Genomic DNA, 17,538 nt, shown 5'->3' on the forward strand with positions numbered 1-17,538 from the left:
CACCGGCGGGAGGTGCCGCCGCGCTCGTTGCTTCCTCCCGGTAAGGAAACGCCGCCGGCAAGGAAAGCTCGCACGGGCTGTCTCTGCCCGGCCTCCCTCTCCTCGCGGCGCGGGAGCGCAAAGGGACAGGCGGGGCGCTTACCCGCTGCGGGCAGGAGCTGCTGCGGCTGAAGCTGGAGAGGCCACAGAAAGGTAGAGAAGAAGAAATGGAAGGCTGGCCGGCCGGCAGCTGCCTCCCGCTGCAGGCAAGAGAGAGCCTGCCTCTCCGCGTGTGGAAGGATCCCTCTTCGTAGTCCGCAGCAGGTCAGACCGCCGAGGTGCACCGCAGGGTCCGGATGCAGCACCGACGGTGCGGTACGGCCACGTAGCGTGCGAGCGAGCGAGGCTCCGTGCCTAGGAGGTCTTGCAAGACCTATGAGACGCGTGTTCTCCTAGGGGGAGGACGGCCGCGCCGCCGGAGTTACAGAAGAGGGGGGGAGCGGGAGAGGAGCAGAAAGAAGCGTCTGAACTGGCAAATTCTCCTGGCAGTGCCAAGAGCTGCGGTGAGCCCCGGGCCCTCGGGGCCCTGTCTCCCCTCTTCCGCGTTCTGGTCCCTCCCTCCCCCTTCCCCTGGTCCCCTCTCTTTCCCGCACCGCTGCCTTTTTTTTTTTTTTTTTCTCCTTTCCTCCCTTGTACCCCTGATACTGAAAAGCCAGTCGAAGAAACTCCCTAAGACTCGTTTTGGAGTTTTAGAAAGCAGGCATTCTTCATTGCAGCGCTGGATGCACGGGGGATAGTTCCACCTAGCGTGCATGCCACAGCTTTAGCACAAACAGGTTATACAGAATAACTAATTGCATGTTAATCAGATTAGTATACATATACATAAAAACGACGGCAACCGATTATCAGAGTACTGCCTACGTCCGATCACGTGCAATGAAGGATCCATTTGAGACGAAGGGCTGCTTTTGCAGCCACCGACCCATCTGAAGTTCTTGCTGGCTGTCCTCGAAGTCTTTATTCTTGTCCTTGTTCTTTGATCTTGAAGCTTAACGCAGGTTCAATCACGCATGGTCAGTTTCAGCATTGTTCTCATCCAGCGTACAGGAACATCTAGTCATAAGAGCAAAGAACTGCAAAACTTAGGAGTACCTACCTCTGCTAGTTAATTGCTTGGCTATACTTTTGTCTATTGTTTCAATCGTAGTGTTAGTATAAGATTTCTAATAATTATTTACCAAATCTCACTTTTGCAGTCACCTAGCAGCAAACCAGTTTCCACAGCTGGTACAAAATATTAAAACCATCCCAATATTTAGACGTGCCATACAGAATGTATGGAAATAGGCTACCAGAGGTGTCCGAGGGGCAGAGGGAGCGCCGGGGGGCGCCCCGAGCCCCGGAGCAGACTCGCTGGCAGGACTCGATAGGCACGCGACTGACTGAATAAACGCTGGCCGCCCGTCCCCTTTGCCCTCCGGGCTGCGTTTGCGCTCCCTTTGCACGAGTGGAGGGGCCGTGAGGGAGCCCAGGGGAGGAGGAGGTGAGGCGCTGGGGGGGTCGGGCCGTGTCCCCCCTGTTCCTGCTGGGCTCCAGCTGTTGCAAATATTCCGGTAAAGAAATCAAAATTTAATCACATAGAAGAGTTAGGTTTGATTAAGAAGTAAAATTGTGAAGCATAACGTATAGGATCGTTAAGTTTGAAACGTAGCCATAGAAACTTTAGGAGGAGCTGTGTTACGCGTGACTCTAGGAACCTTAATATTGTTAAAGTTTGAAAGAGCTAACCCTAGAAACCTCACCAGGAAGTTACTGGTTCTCCTACCTTCTGTTTCAGGAAACTAAGGAAACCGTCGTGGACGCCAGTTTGCTGCTTGGAAACCCCCTTACCCTTCCCATCTCGATTTGAGGATCGAAGATGCCAGTCAGCAGAGCTAAGTGTAACTGACCAATGATTGTTTTTAAATAAGAATATTGATAAGGTTATATAATCAAAGGACCGATCATTATAAAGGTTAAATTTAAGAACGAGCATAGTATGCATTTTTACGGAAGGAGCTTAGGTAACAATGACCTGACAGGAAAAGTCTGCAAAAACTGATGGATTTTGATACTAAGCGGGACACGCCTTTGGAGGAGCGATCCCCCGCGTCCCCAGCGCTGCGATAAACAAAGTGCCCGCTTCTTAACTTCAGGTTGGTGTTAAGGAGTTTTATTCCGGATTTCGGGAACGGTTTTGGCGACCCAGATGGGACCTTGCGAGTGAGACTGGACGAGATCGAGTGTCGATCGAACTCCGGACGGCACCGAGGTATTCTCGGGGAGAACCGTCACCCTCGACTCGCAAAGCTCCTCGCAGCGTTCCCTGGAAAAAAAGGTAAGGCGCCGCTTCTTTGGAATTTGTTTGGAAAGCCTGCCCGTGAGGCGCGGCGAAAGCTTCGCAGGGTTGGGGCTTGGAGGGTCCCCGTCTGCAGTGGAAGCCTAGGCGTCTGCCCGTAAGTCATAAGCGAAAGCTATTGCTGGGTTGGACTTTGTGTATTATTTGGGACAACTGTCATTTGCATTTGTTTGGTATTTGGTATTTGAATGTATAGAAGTATAAAGGCATTAGCAAAATTGTTTAAGAATAAGAGTGCAGGAAATAGAACCGCTGATGAAAAGTTACCAAAACCATCACCGTTGGGACATTTATTGGCACATTGGGGTGAATTGCAGGAAAAATGGTAAACAAACAGAACTTTGAGTTACAATACTATATTGCAATTACTGTTGTTTTGTAGGAGAGAGAGTAAATGGAATAAAGTGCCATAGGTAGATTTGTTCTTTTTAAGTGAACGTATCTGACGGGGACCGGAGGGGAGTCTCCCAGCAGAACCTCTGGTTACAGCTAAACCGGGAGAACAGAAAACTGAATTTGAATTGACACTAGAGTCACCTTTTCAGTTTTAAATACCTTAGAGGGAGAGTTAAGTTTTGAAGAAATTGGTCGTGTCGGTGCAACAAGTGAACGAGAAACTAGACCCTTCTTTAAATCTTTAACAATGAAATTAGGAAAGCAATGGGTCACTCAGCAGTTTTTGTATGTGCCAGATTCTCCTAAAACCCTGTTAAGGAGAGATCTATTTGAGAACTTAGAGGCAGAAGTTAAATTAAAAAATGGAGAGATTAAAACTTCAATTCCAGAAACGAAACTAAACGTATCGAAGCAGTGGCTTTGTTGTTAACAGGATGGTTAGCGAAAGCAGAAGATTATACCAGTCAAAGTCTAATGCTGTAATTCCAATCGTCTGGACTGGGAAGTTCCCGGTAAATCCAAAAAGCAGAACCTGTGAGAGTTGATTTAAAGCCAGGATCGAATCCGGTAAGAATTAAACAATACCCCCTAAGACCGGAAAGTCGGAAAGGGTTAGTAATGGTAATACAAACGTTTTTAAGATACAAATTGTTAACAGAATGTGAATCCAGATATAACACCCCGATCTTGCCTGTTAAAAGGCTAATGAAAAAGATGGTAGATTAGTTCAAGACCTCCTCAGAGCAATAAATCAAATAGTACAAGATATTCATCCGGTACTAGCAAATCCTTATACTTTGTTAGCAACCCTAATGGAGAAACAAGAATGGTTCACAGTGTTAGACCGAAAAGATGCTTTTTTCCGTATTCCCTTGGATCCCGGTAGTCAAGAGGTTTTTGCTTTGGAATGGGAAAATCCTGAGACTGGGAGAAAAACACAATATACGTGGACAGTCTTGCCTCAAGGCTTTAAGAATAGTCTTACCATTTTTGGAAATCAATTGGCACGAGAATTAGAGATTTGGAAGAAAGAAAATAATCAAGAAATCTTGCCGAAATATATGGATGATCTGTTAATTGTAGCTGAGACGGAAGAACAATGCACAAAGTTAACTATTAACTTTTTGAACTTTTGGGGAATCAGTGGATATCGAGTGTCAAAAGAAAAAAACCCCAAATAACCCAGAAAGAAGAAACTTATGTAAATGAGTTTTAAAATCCTAAAAGGACAGAGACAATGGGGAACTGAGAGAAAAGAGGCAATTTGTCGTCTCCCCGAACCTAAGACGAAAAAAATTAATGACGAGCGTTTCCGGGAATGGTCGAGTGGTGTCACCTGTAGATGATAAATTGTGGCTTGCTGGCCCGACCTTTATAGGAGCAGCTCAAAACCTCAAACAACGGATTGGACCGATGCCGAGAAAGCTACTTTCCAAGAACTGAAACAGGCTGTAATAGGGGTGCCAGCCCTAGGCCTGCCAGATCTCACAAAGAAGACACTTGAACTTTTTGCTCGTGAAAGAAGAGGTATAGCTCTGGGTATCCTGGCCCAATATGTAGGGCCAAGTGGGCGAGCTGTGGCCTACTTCTCGAAGCGATTAGGTAATGTGAGTCTGGGATGCTCTGGTCGTCCGAGAGCCGTCGCTGCAACTGTGCTACTGATCCAGGAAGCTCGTAAGTTCACCTGAGGACAAAGGATTAGAGGACAAAGGATTACTGTACGTTTCCCATATGATGACTGTTGTGCTAAAACAGAAAGGGGGGCATTGGGTATCCCCTAGCAGGATGCTGAAATACCAAGTGGTGTTGCTGGAACAAGATGATGTTTACCTAAACACTACTACCACCGCTAACCCTGTTGCGTTTTCAACAACTGACCAAGTTAAAGGAGGAGAACTGGAACGTGACTGCTTGCAGACAATCGAAAGAGTTTACTCCAGCTGACTGGATCTCTGAGATGTGCCGCTAGAAGAAACAGATTGGGAACTACATGCCGACGGAAGCGGTTCCATCTGTGAAGGAAAACGTTTATCAAGATAGACAATAACTACTGAGGAGGTAATTGTGTTGCCAACTTTGCCTTCGACGATATCTGCCCAAAAGGCTGAATTGATAGCTCTCATTCGAGCTCTGGAACTAAGTCAAGGAAAGCGAGTCAACACTTGGACAGACTCAAAGTATGCTTTTGGAGTAGCACGTGCGCATGGAGCGATACGGAGAGAAAGAGGACCGTTATCTGCGCAAGGAACCACCATTCAGCACGCAGAACAAATACTGAAATTGTTAGAAACCATTCAAAAACCAACAGCAGTCACGATAATGCACTGTAAAGCACATCAGTTACGTAAGACCGGTCCGAACGCAGGTAACCGACTGGCCGATAAAGCTGCTAAAGAGGCTGCGGAAAAAGGCATCCTAGCACTAGTTCCAGAGAAAAGTATAAAATTGCCTAAAGAAACTCCAAATTATAACGAAAAAGATGAAGAATTAATTATTAGATTGCAGGCTAACAAAATGAAACAGGCTAGGCTGTAACACCGACAGGTCAAATAATAGTCCCACCCACAATAATAAGAGAAATTGCCCGAGCTGAACATCACAAAGTATATCGGGGAACAGAAAGTGAAATACGACAAAGATTGTTTAAACAATTAGAAGCGGATGTGAAATTTATATATAAAAATGTCCCCCAATCAGTAATAAGATCATCTTTGGGATTATGAAATAAGGAAATTTTTTAGGAGAATATTAGCAAATTGACTTTATAGAATTGCCTTGAAAAGAAGGATCTATCCTAGTTTTAGTTGATATCTTTACTGGGTGGCCCGAGGCTTTCCCTTGTCGCACCGAGAAAGCAAGGGAAGTACTCAAAGTCTTGCTCAAAGAGATAATACCAAAATGTGGGGTGCCTGTAAGAATGTCATCTGACAATGGCCCTCATTTTATAGCAAAGATTATGAGACAAGCTGAGCAAAGTATTATCTATAGTATGAGACTATCACACCCCACATAGACCACAAGCAAGTGGGGAAAAAAAAAAAAAAAAGAGAGAGAGGGAGAATGAACTATACCCTTAAGCAACAGTCGAGTAAAATTTGTCAGGAAACCTCACTCCTCACATGGGTTAAAGCATTACCCGTGGCTCTATTAAGAATCAGAGTACAGCCAGAAGAGAAAGAAAATTTAAGTCATTATGAAATGTTGTATGAAAGACCATATCAAGAGTCCTATGTTCTGAGCATCTTGAGTGCCTTTGGAGATAGGTTTTTAAAAGGTGTTATGATTTCTTTAAGCAATTCTTTTCAGGAACTTTGTCAGTATGTCTCCACAGCTGGACCCTTAGAATTGGACGTAGCAGCGCATCCCTTCCGACCAGGAGATTAGATTGAATATATATAAAATCACGGAGAAGTGGAAAGGACCGTATCGAGTCATTTTAACAACCCTTATAGCGGTAAAGGTCTGGGAGAAGAACCTTGACTTCATTATTCAAGAATAAAGAAAGCACCAACAGGAAATTGGAAGTCTAAAGAAACTGGCCCTTTAAAACTGAAAATCTATAAGTAAGTTTCACATTATCTATTTGGGAAAACAGTTGTGTAAAGTTTATAATATTGGGGTTGCTATTAGGAATATTGTCGAGGGCAATAATCTTTTTGTGTGTTTACAGGGTGTATGTATTTTTTTTTTGAGGGGTTCCAAACATGAGATAAACAAAATGAAACAATTATTGTTTGAGCTGTGTTAATCTTGATATTAACCGTTTTTGTAATTTGGTTTAAAAAAACAAAAATCTAGTTTTGTAACTGATTCAAAGTTTTGTAAAGACACAAAATTGAACCTCAGTAACAGCCTGCCTTTCGATTCCAAAGTCAGATGAAAATCTAGTTCCGTGGAGAATACTGACATTGAATTTAACCAAAACTTGAGAAAAGATGCAGAACAATGAGAATCATTTTAGCAAATTAAATGGGATGGATTTAAAAGGCAATTATTTTTTTTAAATTTGAAAGAAGGAATTAGAGCGTTGTGAATTATAACATTACCAAACCATCCACCTCATGGACAAAAGAATTAATTTACTCGCCCGTCGGGAGAAACTTGTACAGGCACCCGTTGGGGCTGTCAGTTGCCAAAACCGTAGAGACAAGTGCAGGAAGGAACTTGGGATCATATTTAAAATATAAAACGATGTTTAGAATTTCCTGGAGTTCCAGGATCCTTGTTAGAGCCATCCACCCAGAGTCAGGACCATCTATGGAAATTCAGACTGGTTTAGACAACCAGAGAAAAATCACACATCCTAAACAGAGCTGAATGAAGGTTTATACTTGCAGCTCCTCTGACCCCAAACTCCAACGACTTTCTCTAGTAGCTAAAGCTCTCGGATGGGGATGTGTTTGTAGAAAGTATAATAATATTTTACATGATCTTTGGTCCCCTCTTAATAACGGAAAACATTTAGCTTGGAGTTGACTGTATTAAAGGACAGGTGAAAAGTTCAGGGTTAACTGTTTGGGTGACTAGTGATGATATATGATCCACTCACCTTTTCATGAAGGAGAAAGGCAAATCGTGGACTTCAGCCTTAATAACTCTCTCCTCTCTCTGGAAGAAATCTCCCTTGTGGCCTCGCTGGTGGACCCGGGTAAATCGAAAAGATGATACCTGGCAATCGCCAAGTCTTAGAACTAAAATAAGATGGGTATTAAAATCTGTATTTTGACCCCAGTTAACACCCCTTCCAAATGAGATGACTCTTGACATCTTTCATTCAATCAAGGAAGTGCCTGCTGCTTAACTTCCCAGGGGTGTTGAGGAGTTTTGTTCCGGGTTTCGGTCCCCCAGCTGCGGGCCGGGGCTGGAGGAGCCGCAGGTGCGGGCAGTGAGGCTGCTGGGGCCGGCCCCTCCCTGGAAAGGGGGGGCTGCCGGGGGAGGGGCCGGTGGGAGCCGAGGCAGGAGCGGAGCGGTGGCCGGGCTGCGGCTGCCCCTCGGGAGAAGGTGAGCGGGGCCGGGCGCCCCTCGGACGGCGACCGTCGGAGGCGGGGGTGTCCCGGGGGAGGTGGGGGCCGCCGGTGCAGAGGCCGGGGGGGAGCCCTGGGGGCTCACAGGGCGGCTGGGACCACGTGCGCGCGGGGGGGGGGGCTCACAGGGGTGCTGGGAGCAAGTGCGCGCGGGGGGGGCGCAGGGCGGCTGGGAGCAAGTGCGCGCGGGGGTGGGCTCACAGGGGGGCTGGGAGCAAGTGCGCGCGGGGGGGGGGCTCACAGGGGGGCTGGGAGCAAGTGCGCGCGGGAGGGGGGCTCACAGGGGGGCTGGGAGCAAGTGCGCGCGGGGGGGGGGGTGGGCTCACAGGGCGGCTGGGACCACGTGCACGCGGGGGGGGGGTGGGCTCACAGGGCGGCTGGGAGCAAGTGCGCGCGGGGGGGGGTGGGCTCACAGGGCGGCTGGGAGCAAGTGCGCGCGGGGGGGCTGGGAGGAAGTGCGCGCGGGGGGGGGGCTCACAGGGGGGCTGGGAGCAAGTGCGCGCGGGGGGGGGTGGGCTCACAGGGGGGCTGGGAGCAAGTGCGCGCGGGGGGGGGGCTCACAGGGGGGCTGGGAGCAAGTGCGCGCGGGGGGGGGGTGGGCTCACAGGGCGGCTGGGAGCAAGTGCGCGCGGGGGGGGGGGGGGCGCAGGGCGGCTGGGACCACGTGCGCGCGCGGGAGGGGGTGCTCACCGGGCCCCGTGGCGGGGCTGCGCAGCCGGCCGGTGGGTTCCGGGGAAAGCCCCGAGGAGGACGGCGGGGTCCGTGTGGGACGCACGGAGCGGCGGCGGCCGCTGCCCGGAGCCGGAGCCGGGCGGGGGGGTGCCGCGCCGCGCCGTGCCGGAGCCGGGCGGCGAAAGCGCGCCGGAGCTGCCCGGAGCGGCGCTGGGGGCTCGGCGGGAACTGCGGCTGCGCCGGCGTGGGGGTGGGCGGAAACGGAAGCGGCGTCCCGTCGGGGTCAGGCAGCAGGGCAGGCTGCCTCCCGGGGCATGCGGGGAGCTGTAGTTTTCGCGGTCTCGGCGGCCGGGCGGCAGCGTGGCTCTCGGGCGCGGCGTAGTCCTTGCTGCCGCCGCGGCCCCCGGAGTCCGACCAGGTCAGACGCAGGAGCGTTGCCGGTTTCGTGTGGTTTTCCGCGGGCTTCCCGCTGCACCTGCTCCCCGACCAGCCGTGCGGACGCGCGTCCCGGGCGCATGCGCCGTCCTGCGCGTGGGGCAGCCCGGCGTTCGCTCGTCGGCTGCGGCCCCTCCGGCGCATGCGCGGTGTCCGCGAGCAGCGTGGTGGCGCGCAGGGCGCGGGTCTGGGCGGCAGCGGGCGAGCGCCGGGACCGCGGGTGAGGCGAGCGATCCCCTCCGGCGGGGGCGGGGGCGGGGGGGTGCCTCCTGCCCGCTGGCCGCCGGGCGCTGGCGGGACGGGAAGCTGCGAAGCGGCCGCCGCGGCAGGCTCCCGGTCCGCCGGAGGCGAGCCGGGCCAGGGCAGCGCCGGGCAATTCCCCGAGAGCCGATAGAAGGGAAGAGGGGACGGAGGCGGGCACCCCCCAGGCGCGGCCGGCGGGCGCTTCCCCGAGTCGCCGGAGCTCCCCCGGCGCCTTCCCCCGGCCCCGCTCGGCCCGTGCGGCTGCCCCCAGCTCCAGCCCCTCCCCTGAAGCCTGTGCTGTAGCCGCAGGCAGCCCCCGAGCCCTGTCGTGAGGGCAGCAAGCTGGCCCTCCGATGTTCTCGAGTCTCCCTGAACGTGGGTGCCGTTAGCAGCGGCGCGGGGAACGAGCGGCGTCTGCGGAAGCCCCTGCGGAAGGAGGGGCTCCGGCCAGGGTCGAGCTACAGTAATAACGGTCACTGCTGCCTCTTTCCCTCTCCCAGAGGCCACGCTGTGAGTGCGGTTGTCCGTTCGTCCCCGGGGATGCCGTTGACTGCAGCAGCCTCAGGCTCGCGTGGGCTGTCTCTGCCTGGTCTCCCTCTCCTCGCGGCGCGGGAGCACAGAGGGACAGGCGGAGCGCTTACTGGCTGTGGACGGGAGCTGCTGAAGCTGGAGAGGCCACAGAAAAGTAAAGAAGAAGAAACGGAAGGCCCTCTGGCTGGCAGCTGCTTCCCGCTGCAGGCAAGAGAGAGCCTGCCTCTCTGGGTGTGGGAGGATCCCTCCTCGTAGTCCGCAGCAGGTCAGGCTGCCAGGGTCTGTATGCGTGACCAGCAGCGCGGTACGGCCACGTAGTGAGCGAGCGAGCGAGGCTACGTGTCTAGGAGGCCTCATCTCGTAAGAGCCGCGAGACGCTCGCGTGTTCCGTTATGTGGAGGAGAGCCAAGCGACTGGAGTTACAGAAGAGGAAGGGAGGAGAGAAGGAGAAGGAAGCGTCTGAACTGGCAAGGTCTCCTGGCAGCTCCAAGAGCGAGAGCTCTGGTGAGTCCTGGGCCTCCGGGGCCCTGTTGCTCCTCTTGTGCCTCCCGGTCCCTCCCTCCCTCCCCCTCTCCTGACCCCCTCGCTTTCTCTTGCTGCTGTGACGTTTGTTTTTTTTGTTTGTTTGTTTTTTATTATTTTTATTTTGCTTCCCTGTACCTCTCCTCTTCTGTCTATTCTCTTGTCCGGCTCCCTCTTCCTCCCCCCCCCCCCCCCCACTTTCCTTCGACTGCCCCCCTTTCTTTTTCTCTCTGCGTTCTTGTCCTGTTCCCTCTCCCCACCCCGCCCCCCCCCGCCCCGTCTTTGTCCTGCAGCCAGTCGCTGTTTTTTCCTTTTCCATCTCCTTGTCCTGATCTGCATCCGCCTCTTTCCCCGCCTCCCAATTTCTCTGGCCTGTTCCCCTAGTGTTCTTTTCCTCTCTGCACCTGTACGTGCCGCTCTGTGTCCCTGCCTTCCTATCTCTCTTCTTCCTACTTTCTGTTTCTGTCTCTATCCCTTTGTCTTGCTCGCCGTTGCTGTTTATTTTTGTCATTCTGGATCTCACTGTCCCCGTCCTCCTTCCTGTTCATCTCTTACTCTCTGTGACCTTGGTGCTGCTTCCTGCCCCTTTTTTATTCACCCTCCCTCTCTCTGCAGGGCTCCTGATACCTCTCTTTCTAAATTCCCCAACCCCCTGTGCTTCTCACGCGCGCTCTCGCGCGCGCTCTCTCTCTCTCTCGTTGTCATTGTTCTTGTCTGTCGCGCTGTCTTGCTTCCTGTCCCGTCGTTTCTCGCTGTATCCCTTTGGCCCGCTCCCTGCTCGTATTCGTATTCCTCTCTGTCCTGAGGACCGTCCCAGTTTTTGATCTCCGTCCTGCCGCTGTCCTGATTTTTCCTTCTCTGCCATGTTCCCTGTCCCTCTTTCTGTCTCTTTTTCTCTGTCCCTGCTGCTTATTTCTCCATCTCTGTCCAGACCCCTGTCCCTTCCCCCCCCGCCCTGTTTGCTGTCCCTCTGCCTTGCTTTCTTTCGCTACCTTTTCTGTCTGTCTTTCTCTGCCCCGTTCCCTCTCCCGCCCTTTCTAGCTGTGTCCCCCTGTCCAGCTAGCTGTCGCTTCTTTCTTTTTTCTGTTCCTCAGTACTTTTTTCTTTTTTCCATATCTCTCTCCCACTGCCCATCGCAGTTGGTTTTTTCCCCTCCGATGCTGGCCTGCTCTTTGTCCCTTTTGTCTGTCTCCTCTCTGTCCTTCTGTCATGCTCCCTGTGTCTATTGAATCCCTTCATCTCTGTCCTGCAGCTCGTCGCTATTTTTTTTTCCCTCTTCCGTCCCTTTGTCCTGCTCCCCGTCCTTGTCTCTCTTTCCCTTGGTTCTGCCTCCCGTCCTTTTTTCCTTTCTTGCTCCATCTCTCTGTCCTGCTCCCTATCCCTCCCGCGCTCTCTCTGTTTCTGTGTCCTTCTCCTTGCCTTTCCCCACGGTCTCTGTCTTGTTCCCTCTTTGGTTTTCTTGTTTTCCGGGTGGCTGGGCCCGGCTACCCGTGGGGGTGCTTCGGCTGGGGGGGTTGGGGTGGGGGCCTGGCCGTGCCAGTGATGGCGGGGAAATAAAGCCTGAAACGGCAATCGTGAAGCGACGCCCTGCCTGTGCTGGGACTGCCCCGCAGAGGCGTGGGGCCGGGCCCTCCGCAGGTCCCGAGCACTCCCCGAAACTACGTGTGGGGCCCCGGGGGTGCAGGGCTGTGGGGTGGCTACGCTCGGCGTCGCCCGTGGGCACTGCAGGGTCAGAAATGGAGAACAAGTTTTCTGTTCCTGGGGCTTGACAACAGGCTCGCGTGGCTGATTTGGGGGCTCGGAAACAGACCGAGCTGGGCGGCTTTGGGCCCAGAAACAGAGGTCCGGCCCTGCGTGTTTGGGCCTTGAGAACAGGCTCAGCAGCCGGGTTTTTTGGCTCCCAAATGGGCCCCGAGTCAGCTGGTGTGGGGGCCAAAAGCGGGAGCCGGCTTGGCTGGTTTTGCAGGCGGGTGGGAGGGTGTTGGGGGCTGCGGGGGGAAGCGGGGGGCAGGCAGGGTGCGTGGTCCCTCCCCGGAGATGGGGGTCTGGTTGTGTCGGACGCCGAAGTTCGGGAGGCCGGCACGCAGCAGGCCGAACTCAACATCTGTGATGGTCTGTGGGGGGGAAAGGTGCTTTTCAGACCCCACGTGCCCTCTTTGAGTCCAGCTCTTCTTTCTGCGCCGCTCAGAATAGTCGTTAAGTAATTAATCGCCCAAACTAACGGATATTTACTTGGCGTGTAACTCTGATGTTTAATCCTAATGCTCCAGTTTTGACAGCAGTTGATAGATAACCTTATGGAAAGCCCAGACCGTTGCACATAGCTGGAGCTTGTAAGGAGAAGCAGCTGAAATCAGCCGGAGCTTCAGTGCGGAGCTGGGGCTTCAAGGAGCCAGAACTGTAGCAAGCGGGAGCTGGAACGAGGCGGGGTGTCCGCTGTCTGGAGCGTGCGTTAGCCAGAGGCAAAAGTACCTGCAGCTGTAACGAGCAGGAGGCGCGATTAGCTGGAGCGTCTTTTCGCTGGGGCGTCCGTCGGCCGGACTGCGCTCCCAGCACGGCGGAAGAGCGGCCGGGCGCAGGCAGGGCTGTCCGCAGCAAGCAGCTCCGAGCAGCAGGGAGGCGAGTTGTCCTTCTGCCAGCGGGGAGCCCGGCCTCTTCCCTCGGGCATGCAATCCACGCCACGCTCCTCTCTCTGCGTGGAGTGTCTCTCCCGGTCCGTTCCCGCGGGCAGAAGCGAGGTGGGGGTCCTCCGGCTCACCTGGGGCAGCACACCCCCCACCCCCACCCCCCCCCGCCCCCCGCGAGGGGATGCGGGCGAGGTGTCGTCATCCCCTCGGTACCGGGCAAAGGGGAGAGAAACCGGCCGGCGGGAGCTCCTGGGGTGCAGAGCCCTTCCGGCAGAATCCTCCCCTGTCTTTTCACCGTTGGCTGGGTGTGACAAGCAGGTTCATTTCTTTGTCTCCTCTTCTCCCAGTGTCACCTTCCGCGTCGCACGAAGAAAATCCTGCGTGGTTAATTCCGCCTGCTGCTCAGGTAATCGCACGTATCGGGCTGGGGGGGCGGAGAGAAACACTTGCGAGTTCGAGGGCACTACAGATGCTCCACGTTAAACCCACAGGGAAGGCAAATTTGCTGCTAGTGCAGAAAAGACGATGGAAAAATTGCTGTTAACAGATCGCGCCCTGTTCCTGAACTGGTCCCTTGATGTGTTTTTGTTTCAGGGGAAAGAATGAAATTTCCTGTCTGGTAAATTCAGAGCTGCCTGTTAGCTTCTTCAGGGTCGAGTGTTTCTCTTCTCGCTGTTCATACTGATTTTTATGGGCAAGTTGGAAATAGCCTTTTATTTTTTTATGTATAACTGAATTTTTAGGAATATGTGGTGTCCCTGTAGTTCATTTTTGAGCACCTAGATGCCAGTAGAAATGTAATGAGTGAAACGTGATGGGAACTGGTACTTAAACTTGATTTTTATTTGGGTTTTTTTTTTTTTCCTTCCCCATTAAGAGTGTTGACGGCATGTTGTCCCGTGGGACAATCCCCATTCCGTTCAGCGGAGTCTTCAGTCTAGGACTTTTAAGTGAAAAAGTTTGTCCTTCCAAAAAGGGACTAGTCATTCCTGGGACCGAGGCATAGACTTGCAAGGAGAGTCGCTTAAGTACGTGATCGGAATGAAAGCCAACTTCCAGTTGATGTTGCTGCTGTTGGTCTTTGCTTTCATTGATTTCTCCACCGCTCCCTCGTGGTTGGGAGCTCTGAATTGTAATGTTTTTCAGTCTCTAACACATTTCCACCCCCACCCCCCCCCGAAAAAGGAGAGGCGGTGTCTAAGAGTTAATTAGTTTCCTCACAAATGCGTGAGTAAATAAAATGTGAGTTATGATGATTAAAACCATAGAAATGACACCAGTCTTGCAGGTCTGGACTATTTCTGAACAGGCATTCATCACACGCAGAAGTCATCAGGGTACGGATCACCTGCGCTTCGTGCTCTGACAAGACAAAATGCTGAGGCAGGGATGAGCTCTGAAAGAAGAAGGAAAAAAAAAAAGAAAAAAAAGAAGGATACAGGGTCACGGTTTTGTTTTGTTGTTGTTTGTTTTTAGAGAGTGCAATATTGACTGGTGCCAGCCTGCAGAGCTCTTCTGCTGCCTGACCTCTCCTTCTCTTTCATGGCTGTAATTGTCGTTTGGATAATTGTAGAAGAGCAATTAAGTTACTTGCCTCTGTGAATGTGCTGGTAATACCAGGAAGGCAAATGCTTGAACCAGCAGTGAGTAACTTGGCGACGAGTAGGATTTCTGAAGGAAGAACAGCAGCAGCAACAGGAAGCAAATAGCAAGTGACCAAAAACTTGCGTGTGTCAAACGCATCAAAGCTTTCTTGCCGAATGTTGTTTGGCAATATGTTCCAAATGGCTTTTTTGGTAAACGTAAATTTTCAGGAAGTTCAGGGCTGCGTGTGGCAAAACGCGTCCCTCTGCTTACGCGTCCTGCTACGTAAATAGCACGGGTCAGCGGCAAGTCCGGCGGCAGGGCTGCTGTTCCCTACTCTCGACGTTGCCGTAGTAGTGTTGCGGTATTTAGACCTTCACGGACGGGCTGAGGAACGGAAGGAGAATGCCCGTTTTCTGTAAGGGCTCAGAATGCCGACCCTTTTCTCTGCCTGCCGCTCCCCTGTGCGTGAGATGAAGCTGTTTTATTTTTCTCCCTTGTTCCTGGTCTAAATATTTCTGGAGCTGTTGCTGCTGTGGGTTTGCAATTGGTGTTACTGCGTTTTTGTAGCGTTCTAGCGATGGGTCGTTTCTGCTGTGGCGAAGTGTCGAGATACGGTTTTCAGTTTAAAGCGTCAGAAACTACGTTCACCGAAACCGGTAACTCGCGGCGTAGGGGAAACCGATCTGGCGCGTGCAGCTGTGCTCGCAGGGATGCTGGGTGGCTCCTCATCAAAACGGCAGGCTGTGTGCGTGGACATCCGTAGGGTCGCGCTCTGGGTCCGAGAGCGTTAGCGTATTTTTGCTGTTGGAAGATGGAATGGAGCGTGTGCCTGTTAAATCTCAGGGCGGTCAAAAGCTAGGAGGGACCCTGAGCGGGTTTGGTGGCACAACTGCGGTTTTAAAAGATCTTGCCCGTTCGGAGCAACGGCCTGGAAAAAATGATTCCTTTTTTTGCAACGAGGCAGTTCACAAGGACAGAGGTGTTGCTGTGCTCTTTAGCAAAAATACTCAACTTGGGACGTATAGGGTGATGAAGCCTTGGCTATACTAAGGCTTGAGAAAATGTAGGTAGGTCTCCATGTCTGTCACCTGCGTGTATCTAGGAAAGCGAGTTCTAGTGAAAGTAAAGTTGCCGATGAGTCAAAAAAGAAAGGGAAAAAAAAAGGGCACGTTTGTCTGAAAAATGCAAAAGCTCTAGTGGCCTGCGTCAACAACTGTACCGAAGATGACGCAAAAATACTTCTTCCTCCGCTCAGTCGTACTGTCTTCACAAACCTTCACAAAAAAAAAAAAAGGGCAGCTTTGGGTTCCTACCCAGCTTTGTGCTAATGTTTTTTTTTCTTCTCTCAGCTGGATGCCAGCCGGCACCGTTTCGCCGTGGTTGCCCTTTCTTCTGCCGTGACGGTACGAGACAGATGGAAAGATTCCGTAGTGGCCTGCAAGTACAAGGTACGCCTACGATATGTGTCTGCATTTTTCCAAAGGTACTTGCGGTACGGACTTTAACGTTGAGAGTGTGCCAACTCTCCTTCTACTTTTTTTTACGTGAAATATTTTAACAGAAATACTAAAAATAAGTTCTGTTCCGGAGCGTGTTACACCTATACAAAGTTTACTTCCCGCAGTTTATTTTCTCTTCCTGAAAGCATAATCTTCTGTTGCTGTGTGCTTGCTAGTAAATGATACTGTGAAAATAATTTTGTCCTAAAAGAGGGAAGGAACTGTTCGTAGGAGTTCAGCTGTTCAGAAGAAACAGACTTTGTTTTCATGATAAAAGCTTTATGCTTTTACAGTCAATGATTTTTTTTTAAATATCTTACAGTAGTAGTCAAAAACGTTACGGAGATAATTAGCATCTGTACTAAAAGCAATCAAGGTCAAAGAAGAGACGTGGACAAAACAGGACAAAACGGGCGTCGCATCTGTGTGTTTTCCAGGCTTTCCCAGGAAGCGTTAGCAGCCTTGTAACTAGTGACAGTGAGTCCTGAGGTGTTTTTGATGAGTTACTGCTTCAGTAATGTATTTTGTCCTTTAACCTACAGTGTGTAATTTTGACTTCAGTTGGAAAGAGATTTTCCAAAATGGAAGTCTTTCTCTCTCAAAGAAATTTTGTTTTAGGAACTTCCCATCAGAGTGGATCTTCAGAGGTGATCGACTTGACAGTAGAAGTCATCAGTAACGAGACTTTTCACTCTCTTTTAAAAAAAGAAAAAAAAAAAAAAAGTCAATTTCCTTCCAAAGACCCAAGCACAGCCCATCTTCCTAAAGTTGATGGCATCACTGGTCTTTGGTTTCTCAGTTGTAACAGTCGAGATAACATGAAAACGTGTTGCTCTGCATGCTTCAGTACTGCCAAAAGCATTAGGAAACCCGCCAGTCCTTTTTGGTGGTCTGAGGTATTGCAGCACTGGGGATTTTACAAATTGACTTGCATTGTTTAAACTAACTGCCAAATAGCTGTAGTATATGATTTGTTAGGTGTATGTAAGCAGTTAGGTATTTTTCTAAACGTTTAAAAAGAGAGGCAACTGAATGTTATGGGTTTTTTTTCCTGATGTTTTGACGGAGTGCTCTGAAGTACTTTCTTTCTGTCTGGCTTTCAATGGTGCGTTTCCCTGGCGGTTCAGTAGCACCTCTCTTGGGCAGCTCAGCTGGCCAGGTGTCCCTCCGCGTTCTGTAACACGCACAAAAACCGCTAGTCCCATTATAACTGTGTACTTTGGAGAGAGATAATTTAATGGTATGTATTCAGAGCTGTGCAAGTTAAGGTAATGGGAAAGGAAAATCAAATACTTTTACAGTATAAGTATTTTTATTGGACGTATATAAACATGGGCACGCCTTTTTAGTGTAAAGTGAATGATTGAGATTTATTCTTTATTTTTCCTTTTGGTCTTTGGAGTTTTCCACTTCACTTTCAGCTTTATTCACCAAACGAGCGAGATGCAAAGCAGCAGCAGCAGCAGCGCAAGGGCTGTAGCTGTTGTGGTGGATCCGTAAGCGTAGATTCTGATTGCGTACGACCTCGTCCCGCAGCCTCCCAGGGTTATCTCCCTGCAGCGGTGCTGTAAGGAAGGGAGGAGACGTTTTCCAACACCGGCGAGAGTGTTTACTTGTATGCT

At 51.2% G+C, this 17,538-nt stretch overlaps 1 long non-coding RNA gene across 1 annotated transcript; it reads right to left on the bottom strand.

The window, feature by feature from the left end:
- Positions 1–994: 994 nt before the first annotated feature.
- On the bottom strand, positions 995–8,704 carry LOC142028403 (uncharacterized). The gene is made up of 3 exons (XR_012649577.1): positions 8,491–8,704; positions 7,326–7,467; positions 995–2,347 (listed from the first exon to the last, which is right to left on the bottom strand). It is a non-coding gene; the product is annotated as an uncharacterized LOC142028403 (long non-coding RNA).
- Positions 8,705–17,538: the final 8,834 nt, after the last annotated feature.

Source organism: Buteo buteo, unplaced genomic scaffold, assembly GCF_964188355.1.
Source record: "Buteo buteo unplaced genomic scaffold, bButBut1.hap1.1 HAP1_SCAFFOLD_340, whole genome shotgun sequence".
NCBI lineage: Eukaryota > Metazoa > Chordata > Aves > Accipitriformes > Accipitridae > Buteo > Buteo buteo.